Source organism: Rhinolophus ferrumequinum, chromosome 3, assembly GCF_004115265.2.
Source record: "Rhinolophus ferrumequinum isolate MPI-CBG mRhiFer1 chromosome 3, mRhiFer1_v1.p, whole genome shotgun sequence".
NCBI classification, from domain to species: domain Eukaryota; kingdom Metazoa; phylum Chordata; class Mammalia; order Chiroptera; family Rhinolophidae; genus Rhinolophus; species Rhinolophus ferrumequinum.
This window is the reverse complement of record NC_046286.1, coordinates 32976767-32985871: the sequence shown is the minus strand read 5'-3', so window position 1 is coordinate 32985871 and position 9105 is coordinate 32976767. Positions and strand designations below refer to the sequence as shown.

The window sequence follows — 9105 nt, the reverse complement described above, 5'->3', positions numbered from 1 at the left end:
TTGGATTGAATTTCCTAGAAAACAGCACATGAGGTAAAAACTTACTGCCGGGGAGTGTAATTAATATTAGGCAAGAGTGAGAGAAAATGGGTGTGAGGCAAGGAAGGCCACAGCTTCGTGAAAAGCTGATGGCTAGGGCCTGCAAGAGATCTTCAGAAAGGAAGCTGAAAGCTACACTTTTCCACACAGTCCTTCTGAAGGAAACGAGTGTATTTGTCCAGTCCCATCTCTTTTTTGTCAAGGATAGTTCCCCAGGGTAACTCCTCCACAGTTGTAGGTTGCGTTTTCATTGCTGCCAACAAGTTCCTCAGCAAAAACAAGGAATCCTCGGGGCAGGAGGCAAGGTGCTGTCAGCTTGTGTCCTGAGGTGACTTGAGGGACCAAAGGTAGCTCGTATCACAGAGGGCCCCTTTGTAGCAGCAGCAGCAGCAGCAGCAGCAGCAGCAGCAGAGCCCATAAACATGGCAACAGTGCCAGTCGCTGCTAGGTTCAGATACTGCACACCTGGGGTGGTGCATAAACAGAATCCCATGGAACCACCATTTTGGTATCTCTGAAAAATTGTTTTATGGTCCTTCTATTGTTTTATTTTGCTCATTCATGTTTTTAACCTTTAAGAGTTCTTTCTTGGTCTCTATGCCTTTTGCAGAAGATCCTGTTCTTGTTTTAAGGCTATAATGCCTTCTCAGTATCCATGATAATAAATATTAGATTTTTGAAGTTTTCTGCTATGCAAGGCAGTCTACATAGTGGTTAAGAGATGAACTCTAGGACCTAACAAACTGGGTTTGAATATCCACTCTGTTATGACTTAGTGTCCTTTGGGGAGTTTGTCTGTTTTAGTTTCTTTTTCATTTTCTTTCTTTCTTTCTTTCTTTCCTTTCTTTCCTTTCTTTCCTTTCTTTCCTTTCTTTCCTTTCTTTCCTTTCTTTCCTTTCTTTCCTTTCTTTCTTTCTTTCTTTCGGTTCAAACAAATACAAAATGCTTATTATACAAGAATACAGGAATTGCCTATCAATTTGTTAAACTTAGAAAAAGTATTAACTTTTTATAACTCTAAAAAGAAAACCTTACATTTTTGTTGCTCAAGCCAACTCACTTCTAAGTTCTAAAAGTTGCAAATTTTTGGTTTAAAAAATGTCACTCTAAAATTGTCCCAATTAAATTTATGCCATAAACAAAAAACAAAATACCTTTTAAATGTCCTATGCATTAAATAAAATAAGTGTTTGTAACATAAACTTATTTAAATAGCTTTTACATCAATAATAGCAACCGTATAAACTAAATGCCCTCTTAGTATAAATAGGAAATATTAATGTCGGTGTGACTATGGAACTTAATACTTGTCAATCCACATACAATATAATAATTAATTGATTAGGCTACTAATCAATTAGTAGCCTAATCAATTAATTATTAGGCTACCAATCAAGTGATACTTAATTGATTAGTGATACTTAACATGGTTAGTCACGATATATCCCAGAGTAACTGAATATGCTAATATTCTCATCAACTATGTACCAATTTCATTATCTTATAATCTTCTCTATTCTCTTTGCCTCCACGTTGGGATAGCCCTATTGTGGAATATGTAGAAATGGCCCAGAACTTGAAGGTCCTATATCTTTAGTTTATTCTTTCCAACCTTTGTTAAGTTGGTAAAGCTTAAAGAGATCTCTACCAACATACAGAGGGTACCAAAAAAATGTATACATGCTTTAAGAAAGGAAAAAAAACTGTATTAAAATTGTAATACTCAATATATACCAATAACAAAAGATGTAAATACAAGTTATGTGTATACATTTTTTTGGCACCCCCGATATTTTCACTCTTAATTTTTCTAGTCTTTGTTTATTCTGACTTTTCATCTTCCTTTGCCTGTCTTCAATTCAAATTGAGTTTTCAATTCAAATTGATGTAAATCTTGTCTTGAAACCTGAAAATTTCATCAGAAGTTCCTTTTTTTTTTTTCCTGCCTTTTCCCTCACCTCCTTTTCAAGCCTCAAAAGTTCTTTTGTTTTTTCTTCTCTTGGTTATAACTTTCTGATTGTAATTTTAGTTTAAACTGGCATTGGGGTTCTTTCTGCTAAGTTTTCTCTTTCTCTTCCTCTTAACTTCTTTAAATGTGAGAAACATTTCATTGACATTTGTATACTTTTCTGGGTTTTTTTTTGCAAACTTCAACTGCAATTTCTGTTTCTTCATTGTTCCTCTTTTTTGCTTTTGATCATCTTCATATTTATTATGAAGAAGCATAGGTATATCCCCGGTGTTTAAATTGAAAATTTTCTCCTTTTTGCTGCGTTTAGTTTTCCAATTCCTTTTTGTCTTTCTCTTTTTTATTATATTAGTTTCAGGTGTACAAAAACAACATAATGATTAGACATTTACACCCCTCACGAAGTGATAACCCCCCAAGTCTGCTACCCCTCTGACATCGTATATATAGCTGATACATAGTTTTCCAATTCTCAATACACTTTTATCTTTCTTCTAGAGTCAGAAATTTTTATAGTTTCTCACACTGTTGCACTTCATCCTGTGTTCTTCCAGGATAGCATTCTAGAACTTGTCCTATATATGTTGGCTTCTCTTTGTTTCTCACTTTCACAAAGTTCTGGTGACCGTAATCATACAGTGCCCTGGTCGCCTTCCTGTTTACTAAAGGAAATTTTCAGGGTCTGCCACTTCCCCTGGAAAAGTGCATGATGGTACTTTGTCCCCAGGAACTTTGCTTGACAGTGCTCTGCAAACTGTCTGTTTCTGAATGACCCAGTGCCATGTGTCAATTTTTCTTGATACGGCACTCAACTCATTATTAGTTTTCTCTTCTTTAATAAGCCTTCCTGCTTATTTAAAAGTGTTCATTGGACTTTCAACTGTTTCCATTATTTCTCTGAGCTTTTTAACAAATCAGGTGTGTCACTTCTTTTAACTGATGCTGAAGTCTTTTTACATCATTATGTATTTGGGCTTGTTGTTGGATTTTTGCTCGTTCTATTTTCCTGCTGATAACTTATTTTCTAATTCTTCCACCACACTGTGCTCAATTCTGAAGTGTTTTTATTTATTTGTTTGTTATTTTATTTTATTTTTTGGAAATGACTGAGTTTATCATTTTTCTGTTAACTACTTGATTTTAAATTGTTTCTCCTGTATGTGAGATCTTTGCTTTCTAAGTCTGATTAGCTAGATTTCTACTTCTGGCTTTGAAGCTGAACAGGTGGAATTCCATCTGAAGTATGAAAACATCCATCATTCTGTGCCATGACCACTGTGAGGGCAGCCGTCTCTGACACAATTGCTTGGGACACTCTGGCGGCGCAGGCCTAGCATTTGTGTGGGGGCCACTAAGGAACCAGCAGACGGTTCTGGACGTGTGTGGTGTGGGCCTGTGAATGCAGCAGAGGGAGAGGCAGGGTGAACTATGCCTTAATTTCTTCATCACTGAAATTGAATAATACAGTACACCTCACACAGCTGTTATGATTGAACTTAGATCTAAACTTGGAATAATTTAAAGCTTAGATTGTTATCTCTAGGCAGTTTTTTTGTATGCTCATGTTTTTCTATTTGCTTATTCTTTTCAATGCTACTGGTATTTTTCACATGCCTCATTATCCTGGGATGTCCAATCATACTTAAAAAAGGTTTGGGTCACTAGAGTTTCATTTGTGCTGTATGAATAGGATGATTTTCCTCATAGGTCTCTCTAATGAGAAGAGTTTGAAAACTCCAGGCACATCCACTGTAAGCCTTCCTTTCAGGTAAGATGAGCAGGAGCTGAATGTCAGGTTGTGGATCCCCAAATATGGTTTGCTTTCATACATATCATATCCTTGTTGTAGAGTTTTCAGTTAATATGGCATTAAAGGCGAGTGGTGATGATATGCTAGCATGGTGGATATTATGAAAAAAATGTACAAAATGCAAGTAAAATCTTTAGAGAAGTTCTGCACTTGATATGAGACAAGAATCAATTGCTTAATTACAGGTAAAATCTTTTTATCACTTCAAAATTATGTTCTACGATTTTTTTTTTTGAAAGTCACATGCAGTTGACGTTCTAGAACTGAGGGTAATTATTGAATCATTGTGATTTTTTGTAAATATTTTTGTATAGTTCTAGGATCACCTATGATTTATTATAAATTATTTAATTTTGTTGATTCAAAAATAGGACAATAGCTTTAAACATTTGTTTCCCTTGAGATAATAGTGTGTGTCTGGGCTACCTGCAAATGCTGGTACTCAGGAGAGGAGCATGAGGACCGAAGGAGGAAGTATTCTTCAGTAAAGAAGCTCTATGCCCCAAAAGTGGAGTAAGAACTTCCTGTCCAGTCTTCGGAGGTGGTCAGTGGTTCTAATATTTCACAACTGAATTAGATTACATAACTTCCTGTGATGTCATTTGTTCTTTTCCCCACCCCTCCCCAGCTTGAATTGGGACTTCCAGAGTTCTGCTAAGCTAGTTTCTTTTAGACCAACTTATAATTATTTCCACTAAAGTTTCGTAAAAATAGCCCTGAATGAGAAGCCAGGATAAATAGACTTCTAAGGCCAACTTTCCTTCTTATATTTGACCTTAGAAACCAGTGTTCATACCAAGGCTGTACTTTCTAAACAATTCACATTTAATGAATTGTTTAGAAAGTACACTTGGAAGGTAGAAAGAGCTTCCTTACAAAGTAATGAGTTTCCTGTCATTGAAAGTATTCCAAAAGACTCTTGAAAACCATTAATTAAATTTTATGTAATACGAAGATTGGATTTAATGGTCCTAAAAAAATCTCTCTGAACCCTGAAATTCAATGACTTTCTGCTTTAGTTCTGTGGAAAGAAAGGACGGGAGGAAATGAGGAAGGAAAATTGAGACTTGCATGGATTTCAGCCTTGGTCTCTGGAGTTGCGCCAGGATTCCTGAGGTTGTGCTCTGCCAGTCCATTTTGACTCCATACTTAGATACGCACTTTCTTAGTTCAGTAATCCACTGCCCCCATCACTTGTTTTGCTTTCTGTAGTTTCAGTTACCCACAATCACTTGTGGTCTGAAAATATTAAGTAGAAAATTCCAGAAATAAACAATTCATAAGTTGTAAGTCATGTGCCATTCTCAGTAGCATGATGAAATGTTGTACTGTCTGCTCCATCCCACTCAGGTCGTGAATCATTCCTTTGTCCCGCATGTCCACGCTGTATATGCTCCCCAGCCAGTAGTCACTCTGTAGTCCTCTCAGTTATCAGATTGACTGTCATGGTATCACAGTACTTGCTATAATTGTTCTATTTTATTATTAGTTATTGTTGTTAATGTCTTACTGTGCCTAATTTATAAATTAAACTTTATCATAGGCATGTATGTGTAGGAAAAAAACATAGTGCCGAGGCTCCTTCACTTACGATGGGGTTACAGCCTGGTAAACCCATTGCAAGTTGAAATATTGTTAAGTTGAAAATGCATTTAACACACTCAACCTACCAAACATCACAGCTTAGCCTAGCCCAGCTATGCTCAGAACACATAGATCAGCCTATAGTTGGGCAAAATCATCCTACACAGTGACTACACTATAGAGCACTGGTTGTTGACTGTCGTGATTACGTGGCTGACAGAGCTGTGGCTCACTGCGGCCCACGCCACTGCCCAGCAGCACGAGAGTATTGTACCACATAGCACTAGCCTAGGAAAAGATCAACATTCAAAATTCGAAGTACAGTTTCTACTGAATGCATATCACTTTAGCACCATGGTAAAGTAAAAAAATTGTTAAGTCAGGGACTGTCTGTATATAACGGGTTTGGTATTATCTGTGGTTTCAGGCATCCACCGGAGGTCTTGGAACATATGCTCTGCAGGGAAGGAGTGACTACTGTATCTTTCCATTTTTTCCAACATATCCATGTCGGTATCCTTAAGTCAAAGGCAGATGGAGGCATACCATTAGTTGGAGGCGAGGCGAATCGATACAAGCACAAGATTTCTTTGAATTTTTACTCTTCATTTAAAAAAAAAAAATCTGTGGGGGGTGGGGAGGAGGGTGAGGGGATTGGAGGGCAGTCGGTGACCACAGGATGGCCACGGGGTTTGAAAATTAATATGGGGAATGTAATTTAGTGGTTACCAGAGGGTAAGGGGGTTGGGGGGTGGGAGATGAGGGTAAGGGGGATCAAATATATGGGGATGGAAGGGGAACTGACTCTGGGTGGTGAACACACAATGTAATTTATAGATGATGTGATACAGAATTGCACACCTGAAATCTATGTAATTTTACTAACAATTGTCACCCCAATAAATTTAAAAAATAAAATTTAAAAAAATAAATTAAAAAAAAAATCTGTGGGGATTTAAAATTATACTTCATCATATATGTGTTTCTGTTTTAATATAAAATAGTATTTAAATTATCAATGATTGGGGTCAGGAGAGACAAAGAGCTTGACCCAGTCGATCTAGAAAGATATGTCTCTGGTTTCTTCTTCTACACAAGGCAAATGCCCTGCTGCTTAAGAAGCCCAGGTTAATACATTGGGGTGGCACTCAGGATTCAGGTTCATTATCCATTATTTAAATAACCTCCTCTCAGTTCATTTGTGCTTCTCTTTTTACTTGACTCTGTGAACTGTTTACAATGACAGTTTGGTAGAATTATTTCAGAACCTGTCTTAACACAATGAGAATGTTCCTCACTGAACTAATATAATCCTTGCCCCTGAAAAAGGGTGTATTATGTGTTACATTTTGCTACGATTCATGATGTGTCTTTATAAATTGTGCATTTTATGTAATATGTCAAGGACAATTTCAAAATGCATAACATCATCAGTCTTACTGACAACATCTCTAATGGTTTCACTCTGTAGTCTGAGTTTTGCCAAATGCAAGCTAAGACTCAGACCATCACACACCTGCTCCCTACCTATTGTTTCAGATGTATCATCTGTTGAAAAGACATCCAAGTTTAGGGAAAGAATTCATCCTTGAAGCATTTCTTCCCTAATGAAGTCAACAGATGTTGTTTCAAACCTATACCAGGGGAATTCATTACTTCAGTTTTAAAATATAAAATCTGCCTTCATAGTAATTGTTTTTTTGATCAATCTAGCCAGTGTGGTAATGATTGATAATAGTCAAGAATTTGTGATGGTTGTCATTTTCTACAATTTTCATGGCATTTTCTAAAAGTGCTTTTACTTGAGTTATCATCTGGATTTCATTGCTCCCCAGCTGGGTGTCTGATTTCCCTCTGACCTCCCTGTTGTGGTGTATGTGTGTGTTGGGGGGTGAGGGGTGGAGGGGGATGGGACAGAGCTGGCCCTGCTCAGATAGGCTCAAGGGACTGGGGATGATGGCAGGAAGTGGCTTCCATGGCCTCTGCCCTTGCATGGAGGCAAAGAGCAAACAGTAAAGTCAAAGATCAATGTCAGAATTCAGAGATAAACAAGTCACCAAGGCAAGAATAGTCTGAGGCAGGCAACAGGTAACTGGTGCAGCCTGTGGGTCAAAGAGCCAGTGAAAATGTAAACAAGGATCCACCACTAAAAAGAAACAAGCAAGATGGTAACCCTGGCAAGCAGCCAAAAGATGAGCTCTTGCTGCCTTCTGAAGTTTAAAAAACCAGGACAGAAGGGGCACCCAGTGACCCATCAAAGCTTCAGTTTTTTTTAATCTGTTTCCTACTCTCCCTGCCTAATAAGGGTGTGGCAAAAATCAAATTCAGTTTTGTATATGAAATCTATTGTTAAAATTTGTGACATAATTGAGAAATACATAGAAAGATAGATAACTAAAAGAAATTCAGAAAAATTCAGCTGTACAGCAAGGATATTTTCTTTCTGTGTCAGAACAAAATAGGACAAAGCATTTTGATGTGTTATTTTCTTTAAATTTAGTCTGTTCTTGTTAGTGTTTAACAAAGTATTTAATTAACATCAATGAATGCCAAGCATTTGTGATAGTTATAATTTCTGAACAAATTATCTATCGTGGCAAGTTCTGGTAAATTTACAGATCAAAATTTATATACAAGGAAATAGCCCGACATGAAAGAATCGGATTTTTTAAAACACTAGCTCTCAAATTATCCACCTACTTTGACAGTTTTAGTGTCTTGATTAAATATTTTATGATGATACTACTTAAGATAAAATGTAAAAGCTAATTTATAGTGACATCTCTTTATGTAAAAGGTTTCCAAGCTGATTTATCACCAGGTTGAAGCATGTCAATGAATGCAACCATGTCTAAAGTAAAAAGGCTTTGCAGTTTTCTTCCACAGTCCTAGTCAAATGCCGTCTACTGAACAATTTATATGAAGGCAGAGTCTTTAATTTTACAAGATTCCGCTTGATTTTCCTATGATACATCCTTTAGTTTTATTCTTCAGTTCAATTTAGTACCTGCTATGTCCTGTACTAAGTAATAAATTTGGAGCACTGTACTCAATTATAATTCTTTTTCTGCTAAATTTATTATGTTACATCATCCTGAAAGGACTTTGGGGAAAACACACACACACACACACACACACACACACACACACACACTTATTTAATCATATTTTTGGTTGAGGCAGAGCGGTTTAAAGAACTACTTCTAATGCTTTATTTTAGTTACATAGAACTATTCACCAATAGAATTAATATAATAAAGCACTATAATTATAATCTATCTATATCCAGAAAATTTGGGTAGTGATAGATGAGTATTATTTCTGAGGCTTAAACGGATTTGTATAAGTAAGTGAGTTTCAAGAATTAACAAATGACGTGGGATTTTATATTGGTAGTAGTTTATGTGGCAGGAACATTAGAGGTGTTGTAAAATAAAGAAGAGAAGATGAAGCCAAGAGGATGCTATAAATAGGACAAAGAAGCGACAGCAACGCTGGGTACAAACCGAAGAAGCAACTGCTTGTGGCACCCTGCAAGATCTTACGGGACAGTGCGTGATACAGGAGGTGGCAGCAACAGTAGTATAGTGGTAAAGAAAGATGTCTTTGGTGACAGCATTTTGGTGGGAGGGAAGAGGAGAAAATAGGGAAAAGATTACAGACAGAGAGAGACCAGATGGTGATAGTATTGAACAAAAAATAA

At 36.8% G+C, this 9105-nt stretch overlaps 1 pseudogene; it reads right to left on the bottom strand.

Annotated features, from left to right (window-relative positions):
* Window positions 1-1552: 1552 nt before the first annotated feature.
* Window positions 1553-5911, bottom strand: LOC117020641 (coiled-coil domain-containing protein 112-like; annotated as a pseudogene).
* Between the last annotated feature and the right edge of the window lie 3194 nt (window positions 5912-9105).